At 41.8% G+C, this 14,898-nt stretch overlaps 1 protein-coding gene across 1 annotated transcript in view; it reads right to left on the reverse strand.

The window, feature by feature from the left end:
• The window catches only part of ache (acetylcholinesterase), a 186,972-nt gene extending 179,998 nt beyond the window's left edge, over positions 1 to 6,974 (reverse strand). The window contains exon 1 of the mRNA XM_037674723.1: positions 6,770 to 6,974. The gene's annotated coding sequence lies outside the window, so the exon portion shown is untranslated. The remainder of the gene's footprint in view (positions 1 to 6,769) is intronic.
• Between the last annotated feature and the right edge of the window lie 7,924 nt (positions 6,975 to 14,898).

Genomic DNA, 14,898 nt, shown 5'->3' on the forward strand with positions numbered 1-14,898 from the left:
CTGCTGGTGTTGGTCCACTGTGTTTTATCAAGGGCAGGGTCAATGCAGCTAGCTATCAGGAGATTTTGGAGCACTTCATGCTTCCATCTGCTGAAAAGCTTTATGGAGATGAAGATTTCATTTTTCAGCACGACCTGGCACCTGCTCACAGTGCCAAAACCACTGGTAAATTTATTTTATTTTATTTATTTATTTATTCATTTCATTTAATTTCCAATAAAAACACAAATACAATTTCAAAAAATTAAAGAAAAACAAATATAAAATGAAAGGAAGCAGAAGAAGAAAATTTCTTATCATATCTGCTCCCTCGAATGGTTTACTGACCATGGTATTACTGTGCTCAATTGGCCTGCCAACTCTCCTGACCTGAACCCCATAGAGAACCTGTGGGATATTGTGAAGAGAAAGTTGAGAGACGCAAGACCCAACACTCTGGATGAGCTTAAGGCCGCTATCTAAGCACCCTGGGCCTTCATAACACCTCAGCAGTGCCACAGGCTGATTGCCTCCATGCCACGCCGCATTGAAGCAGTCATTCATGCAAAAGGATTCCCGACCAAGTATTGAGTGCATAACTGAACATGATTATTTGAAGGTTGACGTTTTTTGTATTAAAAACACTTGTCTTTCATTGGTGGGATGAAATATGCTAATTTTTTGGAACAGGCATTTTGGGTTTTCATGAGCTGTATGCCATAATCATCAGTATTAAAACAATTAAAGACCTGAAATATTTCAGTTGGTGTGCAATGAATCTGAAATATATGAAAGTTTCATTTTTATCATTACATTATGGAAAATAATGACCTTTATCACAATATGCTAATTTTTTTGAGAAGGACCTGTATGTAATATTGGATCATTTTCCTCAATAAATAAATAAATAACCATGTATAATATTTTTGTCTCATTTGTTTAACTTTGTAAACTTCTCTATCTACTTTTAGGACGTGTGAAAATTTGATGAAACCTGATGATGTTTTAAGTCATATTTACGCAGTAATATAGAAAATTATAAAAGGTTTCATAAACTTTCAAGCACCACTGTTCATGTATATATGATCTTGATCTGAGCACTGGGCCAAGGAAACTGTTGCTGGGCATTAAACTGTCTTGAGATTCTGGTGCAGCAAGGATGACTGGCTTTAAAAATGTATTCCCACTTCCGTGTACAGACTGAAAAGCAACATGTTTACTTTGTTATAGGCATCTTGTCTCCAAAATCAAGAACAAGTGAACTGAATAATCAAAGAGAATGATTTGCAATTATTTTATGTGACCCTATAAATTTATCTTAGCTTGATTGGAACTGTATTTGATAAAACAATCTGTATTATTAGGTAGTGGTGTATTATCAACAATGGAAAAACCAACAAACGCTCCAGCGGTGCTGCATCGTAATGAAAACAAGGCATCAAACAGCCATGAAACATGAACCATGTGAGAGGACGACTGAGTTCTATTTTTGCAGTGTGTCTGCTGCAAACAGCAAGCTGATCCATTTTGGACTTCACAAATCAAATATCGCAGGAAACAAAACAGAACTGACAACATTAGTTTGTAAACTAAAGAGTATGTCTAAAAACTGGAACATTTTATGACACAGTTTACATGACCAAGACAAGTTTCTCAGTTGTACATCACTACTATACTTAATCTGAAGCTCTGCATACTGAGCAACAAAGCAAGGGCCTCATGTACAAAACAAAAACATGGCATGAACACATTTCTACGCAAAACTTGAGATGTATCAAGAATGAAACATACCTGCAAACTCACAAGGGATGAAAAGTGCCTGTAGTGGTGGTGGGGTTTGTGATTTTTAACATGTATTTAAATAAACTGAACAGAATTTAAATTAAGCAATCTGGTATACTTCAAGAACGAAATTAGGGGAAAAAATCAATAGACAAAATAAAACAGGTTTGTGGAATTTTTAGGTAAAAACGACGTTTTCAAACATATCCTAATTTAATTAGGACATATGCAGGAAAGATGGCTAGTCAACCAAAAAAAATAAACAAACAACAACAGCAGCAAGCCAAAATGAGAAACCAAATGTAACAGATAATTTTTAAAGAGCTAAAACTCGTGCCTCTCTGTGCCCTGTGTTGTCAAAAGCATGTGTAATGTGTGTGTGTGTGTGTGTGGGGGGGGGGGGGGCACTGGGGGGGGATCTGTGTGTTCTCCCCTAGAAATTTTGGAATAAAATAGATGCCATTTCCTGCATTCTGGTGTATTTTAACAGGTCGATAAACATCTATGTTTACCTCCATATGTAAGCACTTGATTAAGTAAATATTTTTGAGAAAAGATTCCTCGTTCAACTAAGTGAAGAGGGGAAGAGAAGTCTGAGATTGTCATCATTGTATGTTCAGTGATTCAGATTCAGAGATTCTTTGTCATTCGCACCACATGCGGTACATGTGGTAGAACGAAATTATGTACACAGGGTCTCACTTACATACAACAATAAAATGTAAAAGAAAAACTGTAATAAGATCTAAGATATGAACTAAGAAAAACATCAGCTAAAAATATGTTATGTACTATCCATCCATCCATCCATTATCTTTACCCGCTTATTCCATTTTGGGTCACGAGGGTCGCTGGTGCCCATGTCCAGCAATCACTGTGCGAAGGGCGGGGTACACCCTGGACGGGTCGCAAGTTCATCACAGGGCCACATAGAGACAAACGAGACAAACAACCATTCACTCTCTCACTCACACCTAGGGACAATTTAGAGTTACCGATCAGCCTAACATGCATGTTTTTGGTCTGTGGGAGGAAACCGGAGTACCCGGAGAAAACCCACGCATGCACGGACAGAACATGCAAACTCCACCCAGAAAGGCCCCTGGACCGGGGTTTGAACCAAGGACCTGCTCGCTGAGAGGCAGCAGCTCTACCAGTTGCGCCACCGTGCTGCCCCATGTTATGTACTAGTAGCATAAAAACAATACGTCGAACAGCAGCATGAACATGAGTCTGTGTGAGCAGATGAACACGAATGAACACAGCAGCAAGAAACAGATCAGCAGCAACATGAAACAGATCAGCAGCAACATGATGTGATTTTTTTCACAGTGATTATCCTGGTTAGAGATTCATGAGTCTAACAGCCTCAGGGTAGAAGCTGTTCCTCAGTCTAGTGGTTCTACACTTAATGCTCCTCAACCTCCTTCCTGAGGAGAGCGGGGCAAAAAGTGTGTGCTGAGTGAGTGGGGTCCTTCATGATGCAGGTGGCCCTCTTCCTGCATCTGGAGGTGTGTATGTCTGTGATGGTGGGGAGGCTGACTCCAACATCTTCTGCGCAGCCTTCACCACTCTCTGAAAAGCTTTTCTTTCAGCAGCTGTACAGCCTCCTTGCCACACGTTGATGCTGGAGCACAGGATGCTCTCCACTGCACACCTGTAGAAGGAGGTGAGGACTGAGCTTCCCAGACCAGCTCGCCTCAGCCACTTGAGGAAGTAGAGTCTCTGATGAGATTTCTTGATCAGGCTGGTGGTGTTGTTGCCCAGCTGAGGTTTTCATTCAGGTGCACACCCAAGTACTTGTAGCTGGAGACCACTTCCACTGCAGATCCTCTTATGTTCAGGGGTGGGGGGGTAGGTGTGTTTGTTCCATCTGAAGTCCACGACCATCTCCTTTGTCTTCTTCACATTGATATGAAGGTTTCTCCTTGCACCAGCTGTCCAGGTGTACCACCTCCTGCCTGTAGCTGGACTCATTTTTGTTTGTGATGCATCCCACCACCGCTGTATCATCTGCAAACTTTAAAATGTGACAGCCTGGATGGGCAGGTGCACAGTCATACGTGAGCAGAGTGAACAGGAGAGGGCTCAGCACACATCCCTGAGGGGGATCCCTGAGTTCCCATACAATGGTAAAATTAATTATCTACATTTAACCCATCACACCTGGGATATACCCAGGTAGAGCAGTGGGCAGCTATGCAAGTGCCCGGGGAACAATTGGGGATTGGGTGTCTTGCTCAGAGACACCACAACATCTGGGAATGGTGGGGAGTCGAACCGTGACTTTCTTGTGCCAAGTGGGCTGCCCTACCTCTACCCCATCTCGACCCTCAAGATTAGGGTGACCAGACATCCCTGATTCCCGGGGACAGTCCCCGTTTTGGAAGCCCTGTCCCCGGCTAAAGTTATCCCCGGATTGGCCCCATCCCTATAAAGTCTAGCAAACAAATAATTGTTTTTAGGTGGTTATCTTGTTAAATTTTAAAGAAATGCAGCGGTTGGTCCTGCTGCGCGTTCCCACTTCACAGCACCTCAACAGTAAAACTGGGCAATATGGGCCAAAATTTATATCTCGATATTTTAAGATATATTGCGATATACAATATATATCTTGATATTTTTTCTTTCCATAAATAACAAAAATATATTTCTTAGTCAAAGTTTTGTCCCAGTTGTCACACAGCCACATTTATTAACAACAGCTGTAACTGTACAAAATAAATGCCTCAGTATAAATACTCAAAATAAAGGTTGAATGAAAATAAATGCCTAAAAATAAAAACTATTTACATACATAGTTTCATCCCACCTCATGTATCATGTGTGGTGTGGATGACAAATAAATCTCTCTGACTCTGATATTAAATAGTTTATTTTTTATACATCTATTTACATATGTTAAAAAATAATCCTGTTCAGCTGGGGGCAGCTGTGGCTGAGAGGCTAGAGCAGTCGTCCTCCAATGGGAATGAACGAGTCTCGGCCCAGGTGCACTGCAGGAGGACGTCGAAGACAGAGATGTTGGATGAACTATTTATTTATAATTCCCCTCAGTTCTTTTATTCAATCCATTGAATGTTTTAAGCTGCATTAATCAAAGGAGTGACTTCCTGAACGAGCCAGATGAACAACGTGGGACATCCAGGATGAAAACAAGAGTCCAGTTCATTAATGTAGTTTACAGTTAACGTGTTTTTAAAAGTGTGTTCAGTTTAATTATCAGTGTTTGTGTGACATACTGTTTGTAGTGTTGAATAAATAAATAAAAAATAAACCTGATGTCTTCATGTTCAACTTTAATAACACACAGCATGTTTCACATCATTAAATCACATAACTTGAATTACATAATGTCCAGATAGCTTCATTTAGCTCAGATGGCTTCATTATATAGCTCACACTAACATAAATACTGTTTATTATTATTAAACTGTTGTTATTTAGCATATTTAGTATGTTATAGTGCGCGTGCCACGTTCTATAGACAGCGATACTAGAACTGGATCAGACTGTGTCTCTTCCAACACAGATGTCGGTCACAGCACCTCAAATCTGACGTAGATTAACGACGAGATTAAAAATATATTCCATCAGTCGTAGTTCAGAAAGCAGTGTGTCCGCCGCCATGTTGATAGAAATATGTCGTCTGTCTGTGCGTGCGTATGTGGTTTAACACAAAGCCTCAGCGGGAGATGTTTACATTATCAGCGGGGGGGTCAGTGAAAAACCTCCACTCTGGAAGGTGGAATGAAAAACCTCCGGATTCAAAGAGGGGGCCACTGGTGTCGTGTAAATGATCAGCAGAACCGCAGAGAGAAAGGAGCGGATTCACTCAAAATACACGCTGTGTAAACGGCCCCTCAGTCTGGCCTCTCTAACTTTGTCTTCCAATTAAACCATTAAGCATACAACGTAATTATGACAGAAAATGGAGGATTTACTAGCAGCTACCTTCATGAACATGTGGTAATTCCTGTTTATCACTGTTGTATTCAGCTGATCAGGAGGTCAGCCGCAGGGTTTCATCATCTTTTACATTTTTCCAGATTCCGTTTAGGTTGGAAATGTAATAAACTGTATTCCACGCTCTAACCCCTCAGGGTAACTCTGTCTGAATAACTTGACAACATTGAACCATTTTTTTCCTGATGATTTTTCATGAAATCCCTCTGGCCCAAAGCGACTGAAATGCAAAACTCAATGTTGTTGGAGGAAAAAGGGGAGGAGCTCTTGCAGGTACAGGGCGTTTACCTTCGGGACAAATTTAATTTGCTGATTGGTCAGTCGCTGACAAGCCTGCTGGATTGATTGACAGGTGGCATAAGGATCTGACTCATACAACATAAAAATTCATGTTTATCTGGCCAGTTGTCATATTTTATTCCGTGTTTATTTCAAAATTTATTCAATGTTTTTGTGAATCGACTGTTTGAGAACTGCGTTTCCTTGCAATCCAATGATGGTTTTTTATGTTTCAGGGGTGCCGAGTTAAAATTTAGGGGCACTTGAGCATCCCCCCAAAAAAGGCTAAGACCGCCCCTGCAGCTCTGGTTGACACACTGTAAATATAGACTGTGTTGCACAGACAGCTGAACAGAACCAGTCAAGTCGGGACGGTCCAATCGAAACCAGGCGGTGTGTGTGTTGCACCACACCTGGTGGTTCGGACATGGTACCGACCCAGATTCGGAGCCCCTGTCGTGATAAACAGTTTTTGGTTAGTGTGGTTTACCCTAGTCCTGCTTGCTTCAGGTGGCGCAGGCTGACCCGGTTCTGCTCCTGTGGACTCGGAACCATTGCACTGATGTACGGCACGGTTTCAAATGAGTCGTGCACGAGACAAGTCGTGAGAGCGAGCGGCTCTCGAGAAGAGGTGGCGAAATGTGATGAAAAATGCTACTTTTAACATCTCGCAATGACGTCATAATTTATAAACTGTCAAACACAAAATAAATAATAACAGATGAAAAGTAAAAATGATTCAGCATCAATGTTTCAGACTTACCGGCTCCTTCTGCGGGTCAGAACCAACGAAGCTGCCTGGACTCTGCCAGCTGATCTCTTCCAAGCAAATTAAAAATAAAAACGTTTCCGTGAAGCGAAACGTCTCTGATGGATGTTCCAAGACCTAATGTCGACCAGCGGAACTGCGACCGTCCACTGGACCCAAGCTGGACCGAACCGCACAAGTGAGACGGCAGAGGGAGACTGCTGCTAATAAATGCAGCGCAAGAACACTTTGTATCGCGAGAACTGCCGGGATTCTCGCGAGAACTGCCGAGATTGTCGCAGCTACTAGTTGTTGGTTTTTTTTGTTTTGTTTTGTTGCAATGAATGATTCCAGGATCCTCATGTTAGTGTTGGAATGAAATATTAACAGGAGTGGGCATAAATAAAAGCTTTCAATAAATTAAGATAATGTAACGTTGGCACGGTCACTCAAGCACCAGAGGCTTTGCTCTTGCCAACAATTTATTTAGGTACAGTATAGCGGTAGGGTTGCCAATTCCTTGAAAAATAAATAAGGGACATTAAAGTTCATTCTCAATCATCCAGGTACAAAATCCAATAATGGTCAGTCAGGTCATCTGGACAGTGTCTTTTTTTTTTTTTGTGGAAAATGTTTCACCCTCTATCCAGATGGCTTCATCAGACAGGAACAGGACAGCTGAAACCATCTTATCACCAGCAAACTGGTTGGTCCACTAAAGGAGTGTACTGCTTAGTGGGGAAAACAGTTTACTTGAGATCTAAAAAAGTTAAGTCAGGTCCTCTGGACATTCAAATAAAAAAAATTTAAAAAACACAAGCAAAAAAAATTTGTAGAAACGTTTCATCTTTCATCCGAAAGACTTCTGCAGTCTGAGGAGCTGTATTCAGCTCAGTCTTATAAATAGTACCTTCTCATGGTGGATCAACCAGTTTGTTGTTGACTTGGGACTCCTCAGACAGATGAAGGCCTCTGGATAGAAGGCAAAACATTTTCCCACAAAAAATAAACTGTCCAGATGACCTGACTGACCATTATTAAATAAGGGACACCTCATAGCAGGGCAGGCTGACCCCACAGTGTGATGATTCACCCCTCCCTCCCCCTCTGCTTTTCTTGCTCTGAAATGAACCTGAATTTAATTGAATGCATGTTTTTGAATGATAAAAAATACGCATAGAACGTTAATTATTACACAATTTGACAATTTATTTTGAGTGCATATAGAATTACCAGAGTAAAATATTTCTAAAAAGAATTTTACTTTCTTAAACATTATTTTGTTCTACTTAGCTTAAAACAGTATAAAATATTAGACAACAATAAGAACATCCTGACAAGCAACATCAGCTTCAGTTTAAAGTGACCAGATTTCTGAAGTGAAATCTGGGGACATTTCCAGCTCGGAGACTAAAAAGAATGAAATTTTATCAAGATGAAATTAAAAAAAGGGACAGTTACAGTTTCATTTATTTTTACATATTTATTCATGTTTAAACAATAAAAATCAAATATAACAGCAGGAATGTGTCTCTCCATAATGTTAACATAAGAGTAATAAAATGAACTAGAAAGTTCCTGGAGAAACTTTGACGGGGGTTGCCAGGCTGGTGCCGATTTAAATTCTTGATTTGATAGTAAAAGGTGTTTGGGTTCGCTCTCAACTACCATTATACCAAAGTTCAGATGAATAACTCGTCCCTCACAGTCCAGTGAACACTACCTACCACAGGTGTTGAAAGGTCTTGAGATACAGGACTCCCACATGAACAATGTTGTCCTAGCTCTCTGGACGGATAAGTCCGCCATCAGCCATGACCTCTATGATGCCTTGGTGCAAGATCACTGTGATCTCCAGATGGTTAAAAGGTCTTTCCGCTTCCCAAATGACCCAAAATCTTTTTGTGTCTTAACAAGTGGGGACGTCTGTGTCCTCAAAGTCAAATGGAATCATAAGAAACTGACCTATCCATTTCTTGTGATCCCAAACTTGCCTCATGCTGTGTATATAGGCAGTGACATCTTAGTCTGTCTTGGTGTTCAAGTGGACACCATCAACAATGTTTTGTGATCCCTGACAGCTGTCCCTCAGGACGCACTTGTACCCGATCTGGAAAATCTCTGATCTGGACAGACAATCCCTGAAGCTTGTCAGGTAGCCAACAGTCAACACATTACGGTACCAGCTCATACTCAAAACAAACCCATGCCAATACACATCCTGGCAAGACAAACTCTTAGCCATTCACAGGCTTTCTTCCAACCTGCCCCACTTTTCTTTGACTTAGGACTTTCATTAGAGGCCACACCCCTTGTGGGCCTCAACTCCAGGACTTCCTGCCTTTCCATCTGTAACACCAGTGCAGAAGACATCCTGATTCCTAAAGCCACTCCTTTAGGTTGGCTAGTAAGCACTAGCTTCAATGACTTTGAGTTGAATGTACCCATCCTGGGAGGCATTCCAAACTCCCTCCTCCCTGATCATTGTACTGAACAAGTTTTGTATACAAAACCATCCAAAGCCATCACCCTTTTCTCAATCACTGATATCGACCGTGACGCCGTTCGACGTGTAGACCTCACCAACAAGGACCAGATGGTGTTGCAAAGCTTTGACATAATGTTGATGAGTACGACCACAGAGACTCCAGACACACCTGTAGAGTCACCATCCTCTGAGCTCCACCCTTTGGTCCGATCACATATTGAACAAGTAGTTTCCCAAGCCGACACTCTTACCAATGATGAAGAAAGAGAAAAACTTTGCCAAGTTCTTCTCAAATACGAAGAGTCCTTCTCAGTCGACTTTTTGGACTGTGGTTTGACTTCAATCCACACCGTCCGCATACCAACTCCACTTAATTATCCTCCTACTTATGTGCACCAGTGCAAGATTCTTTTGGGAGCCTATGAGCCCGTGCAAGAAATCATTGACAACCTTTTGGAGAAAGGAATAATCAGGCCATGTAACAGCACTTACTCTGCACCCTTGTGGCCTGTTCTCAAACCCAATGGAAAATGGAGACTCACCATTGACTACCGGAAGTTGAACCAACAGGTTCCTCTTTCCAGATGGCCGATGATTCAACTCCAACAAGAACTTCCTAAGGTGATCAACGCCAAGTACTTATTCACGCTTGATGTGGCTTCTGGGTTCTGGACGATCCCGGTACATATAGCCGATCAACATAAATTGGCGTTCACCTTTGCCAGCCCTCAGTACACCTTCACTAGGTGCCACTTTGGCTTTGCAAACTCACCAGCTGAGTTCAACATCTTCTTAAACAAGGCGTGTCTAGATGCAGGGGAATGGGGAACCCTCATCTACGTAGATTACATCCTTCTACGCCAACCCACGCTTGACTCTCACTTAGCTGAGATTGACCACGTGCTGAGTCAACTCACAGCTGTTGGCGCAAAGCTCTCACTTTTGAAGTGTCAGTGGTGCAAAGCTAAGGTGGAATATGTCAGTCTACTAGTCGGTCCTGATGGTGTGCAAACCCAACTTAGTAGAACCCAAGGCCTTGCCAACCATAAGACACCCTCCAACCTCAAAGAACTTTGTAGTTTCCTTGGTGTTTGTAACTACTCACGCCAGTTCATAGAGAACTATGCTGATCTGGCAAAACCTTTAACTGAACTCCTCAAAAAGCATGTGCCTTTCCAGTGATCTGATGTACAACAGCAAGCTACAGATGCCCTCAAGGCCAAGCTGTGCTCAGCACCTTGTCTGGCATACCCCAACAGTGACAAAGACTTCCATCTTGAAGTGGGTTTTTCAGCTCACTGCTTGAGTGCTAGTTTGTATCAACTCTATGACCAAGACAAACATGTAGTAGCCTACGCCAGCAAAACCCTGGCAGGACCTGAACTGAAATACTCTGACTGTGAGAAAGCACTGTTAGCCACTGTGTGGGCAGTGAAATATTTATCTAACTACCTAGGTGGACAAAAGACTATTGTGGAAACACAACACCAACCAATAACTTTTCTTAACAGCCAACGTATCAGAGATGGTCTGGTGACAAATGCATGTGTGGCTTCATGGCTTATGGCCTTGCAGAGTTTTGACATAGAAGTTCACTATGCTCAAAACAAGAGAACTCCTCTGGGCATAGACTTGGCAACCTGCCAACAGTGCACTCAGGATACCCCTTTGGTACAGACACCTGTCGAACATGCCACCGCCTTTGAAGACCCACATCATCAATACTTTGATGAAAATGTTTGTAAGGACATGACAACTGTGTATGTAGGTGTATGTTCCTTCCACCACAACGCTGTTATCAAAGCTGGTGTTGGTGCCGTTTGGCTCCACAATGGTGAACAACACACCTTACATTTTAAACTAGGCTTACAATCATCACAATATGCTGAACTTGCAGACATATTGATAGCATTGCAAACCGCAGTAAAACACTCTGTTCATTCTTTGGTGATCTGCACAGACTCCAATTATGCACGGCTGAGTTTCTCTTGTCACCTTGCTGCGTGGAAATGTAAAGGTTTTCTCACGTGCAACAATAAAACAGTGAAACACAAGGACTTGTTCATGGCATGTGATCACTTGGTGACATCTCACAACCTACAAGTCTTTTTGGAAAAAGGTCAGAGGCCACTCACGTGTGCCAGGACAGGACAAAGAGCTTAACAATCTCGCAGACTCGTTGGCCAAAAGAGGTGCCATAAATGGTGCCCGGTGGTCTTTCAACCCCTCTTGGCTGCCTGCTCATGTCCCAGACCCTCCCTCCCCAGAGGTGTGTACTCTCACACGTTCTCGTGCTGAAGCTTCCACCTCTACTGCTCCACAACCAGTGAACAACACAGTTTCAGTAGAACCTGCATTTACGGACAAGGACCTCATGGAACTTCAGTTTCTGGATCCAGCCATCGGGAAAATGAGTCAGTACCTGGCTGATCCAGACACTAACATTCCTTCCTTGACCAAACTTGACTCTGACCCTGAACTATGTACTCTTTTTAAGGTTCGCTGACACCTGAAAATGGTCAAAGGCATGCTCGTCTTTGCTTTCGATCCAACATCTTCACCTCCTTTCGTTGTGCCTCAAGACCACAGGGGAGTGATGTTGGTACATGCCCATGACCTTCCGTCTTCAGGACACAAAGGCGTCAAAGCAACTCTCAATGCGTTAAAGCAAATTGCTTACTGGTCAGGGATGTGCAAAGATGTAAATGACTACATCAATGGATGTTTGGTCTGTTGTCAGTTCCAACTTGCAACACCCCTTCACAGAGCACCATTGCAAAACAGAGGGATCACCTTTCCGTGGTCCGATTTACAGATCGATTGGGTAGGACCACTTACTAAATCGACCAGAGGAAATAAATATTTCCTCACTGTGACCTGTGCATTCACCAAATGGGTTGAATGCCTACCGGCAGCAAATGACACTGCAGACACCACTGCTTATCTACTGATGAACCACATCTTCACACGGTTCAGACTTCCCACTCGGGTCAACTCCGACAGAGGTACACACTTCACTGCTGAAGTGATACAGAAACTTTGGAAAATGTTGGTCAAAGTCAATTTCCATATTGGCTACCATCCCCAAGCATCAGGCCAAGTTGAGCGATACAACAGAACAGTGGTCAGTATTGTTAAGAAGTATGTGTCCATCAACCACAGAGACTGGAACATCAAGCTGCCCCTGGTCCTAATGGCCAGTTGGTCAACCCCACATCAGTCCACTGGTATCTCTCCATTTGAGATGATGACTGGTCGACAGATGACCCTTCCTTTGCACCTACTTTACCAACCTGGTGAAGCCAGTGTGGCAACAGCCTACACAACTCACCAGTAAATGAAAAATCTGAACCAACACCTGAAAACCACTTTTGCGTTTGCTCAAAAACATCTTAACAAGACAGCTGAAGGGCGCAAAGCCTACTATGACCAAAAAGCCTCCTATGAAGAACTCCAAGTGGGGGAAAAGGTCTGGTACTACATCTTCGCCCCATCTACTGGACAAAAAGCTTCCAGAGCTGGAACGCCTGCCCACAAACTTCTTCCAAGGTGGACTGGACCACACCTGATAACGGACAAACTGTCCCCAGTTGTGTACCGAATCAGGATCAGCAGAGGTCAGAAAGAACCTATCTTCAAGTGGGTCCATCGAAACCAGATCAAGCCACACAAGGCTCAAACAAAAACAACCAACAATACAGAATCTATAGAAGACTAAAAACCCAATCCAAATGAACCACTAAGAAATTACAACACAATTCCTCTAAACAACACCTTAGATTACAGATTTTCAAAATTAATCTTACCTTACACAAATAGGCAACGTATAACTCTAAGATATAATAACAAACTTTACTCAAACATAACAATTTCCTTGATCACTGGATTGCACCAAAATATGATTATTCAACATGAAAGTCACAATTCCCTTGAAAACATACTGCAATTTGGTGTAACCACCTAAGACTAGATGTGTTGTGCTAATGTCATCCCATATCTGTTCCCCTCAGGACCAAACTGTTATAGAAGTTGATTATGCTAATGCTCAGTTGATCACCACACTGTTAACCGATATGCTTAGAAAGATTGGATCCTCCATTGACACTTTAGCTATCGGCTGAATTCCACCGTACTTAGTCTCTCAGGACATGGTCCAAGAGATCCTTACTACAGCTACCACAGAGAGTAACACCACTCCAGGCCCACCTAGCATGCACGTTCGGTAGCTCCATTCCACATCATGTCGACCCAGAAGCCCATGAAATAGCGTTCCTCATAAATCTACCCATTATGACTACAAATAATGTTTATAGGCTAAAATACATAAAACTAGATGACCAGAGACTTAAACGAGTCGACCAGCTCATATGCCCCTGAAATATTGGAACTTACCAACATCCCCTAGTTCTAAGCTTCCAATTTCTGTTTTATTTTTCCCAAATTCTCCTCTTGCATGTTTTATGTTCCTTGATATTTACCCATTATATTAGACTCCTTTTGTTCCACGCGTGCATATACAAAAGTCAAGGCATTAGAATTTTTATTTACTCAAATAAACTTAGAATGATTTAGTTTGTCATATTAGTTGACATTAGATTTGCATGTTTAAATATTGACTTTACTTATTCCGTTATACAGGAATTATTTAGACAAGTAGTTAGATGGGCACCAGAAATCACCAAATATGCACTGTCCTACTACATCATCCTGTGTTCCAAACTCAACGTTCCAGAGAGCAACATCACTGTAACCTCTGGAGAAAGCTTGGACTTCACATGGAATACCTTCTGACATCCTGTTTCCTGATGGAATATCATTGATCTTCCTGTTTCCTGATGGAATACTGTTGATTTACCTTTTCATGTGTGGAATTAATAATTTTTTTTTCTTGGAATAACCTGACACTTGGAATAACCTCTCACTTTGAATAACCTGGATTAATTTTTCCTTCCTTGGAACTATTCCTTCTGACTTTGTATAGAATAACGTTAATTCATTTCTCCTTTCCTGCCTTGGAGTTACTGACTTTGACTTTTGGAATCTATTTCAACACTTGTTGGAATCCTTCTGATGTGTGGATGTTGTTTGTTGCGATTTACCAACCATGGATCAGGTTGTAAATCGCAAAGTGGGGGATATGTAGGGACACATCAAGGTTTTTTTTACCATCATCTTTTATTCTTTTGATACTTTGAAAGTAAGACTGACTCTCATTCCCAAAGTTGGACAGTAAGGAACCATGTTACAAAAAATGAATAACAAAAATCTGTTATTGTAATTAATTGCACACCTGTTATTATGATTTCAGCAAAGCTGAAAGACCCTTTGTATGAGAACCTTTCCATCTGACCTTTGAAATATAACATCTGAAGCATTATGTATATCTCTTCCTAAAAGGGAGGATTCGTCCTGCAGTCTTAGAGTGTGAGAAAGAACCCTATTGTTTCTCAAGGACTGTCAAGTGGTTTCCCCCTACTTGAAAGGGTAACTTGCTTCAGAAGATTTTGGACTGGACTTCACTCAATGACCAATGATCAATTCTTTCTTTTCTCTCTTTAATTTTGAAAGTTGTCAAGGTCAAAACAGGTGAAAAACCAGCTCCTCCTTCCTTTTTTTTCTTGAACCAAGCCTTAGTCTTGCAGTATATTTTCCCAAG

The sequence above is a fragment of the Nematolebias whitei genome, chromosome 1 (assembly GCF_014905685.2).
Source record: "Nematolebias whitei isolate Nwh7 chromosome 1, NemWhi1, whole genome shotgun sequence".
Lineage (NCBI taxonomy): Eukaryota > Metazoa > Chordata > Actinopteri > Cyprinodontiformes > Rivulidae > Nematolebias > Nematolebias whitei.